At 42.7% G+C, this 677-nt stretch overlaps 1 non-coding gene across 1 annotated transcript; it reads left to right on the forward strand.

Moving 5' to 3' along the window:
- Window positions 1-385: 385 nt before the first annotated feature.
- Trnat-agu (transfer RNA threonine (anticodon AGU)) lies at window positions 386-459 on the forward strand. Its single transcript has one exon. It is a non-coding gene; the product is annotated as a tRNA-Thr (tRNA).
- Window positions 460-677: the final 218 nt, after the last annotated feature.

Raw genomic sequence — 677 nt, forward strand, 5'->3', positions numbered from 1 at the left:
TTGGAGGTAAGTTGTTGTGAGTGAAAATTATGACTTGTTTGTTAATTTACAATCCAAAGAAACAATAACACAAGTTTGCTTTCGTAAAAATTATGTGGTTATGAACATTTATCTTCATCCTGTCTTTTGATAAATATAATTAACCACTGAGCCTCATATACTATTATGAAAGTCCTGTCATGGTTGAGATCGTGGGATGCAGCAGACAACTGGGCTATGGTTGCTTTTTGACTTGCTCCCCTTTGAGCCTGTGTAGCTCAGTTGGTAGAGCGACGGTCCCGGTATGACCGAGGTCGCGAGTTCGACCCTCACTGAAGGCTAGTTTTATGAACAGGATGCAGCAGGCAACGGTGCTATGGTTGTTTCTTGACTTGCTTCCCTCTGAGCCTGTGTAGCTCAGCTGGTAGAGCGACGGTCCCAGTATGACTGAGGTCGTGAGTTCGAACCTCACCACAGACATAGCTTTTTCAAGCCTGAACTTGCTTGTTTCAAGTGATTAATTGAAGTCGGTTAACCACTCTAAAGGTTCCTATGTACTATGATATGTGTGCCTTTATTATCAGTATGATTTCTGGACGCACTAGTCTATGAATGTTCAAGTGATTTCCAGTTTGGCCGGTGTAGTGAGTTTAAACCTCACTGCAGACTAGTTGTTTTTTAGCCCGCCTTGCTTGCAT

This window comes from Ascidiella aspersa, chromosome 6 (genome assembly GCF_963924565.1).
Source record: "Ascidiella aspersa chromosome 6, kaAscAspe10.2, whole genome shotgun sequence".
NCBI lineage: Eukaryota > Metazoa > Chordata > Ascidiacea > Phlebobranchia > Ascidiidae > Ascidiella > Ascidiella aspersa.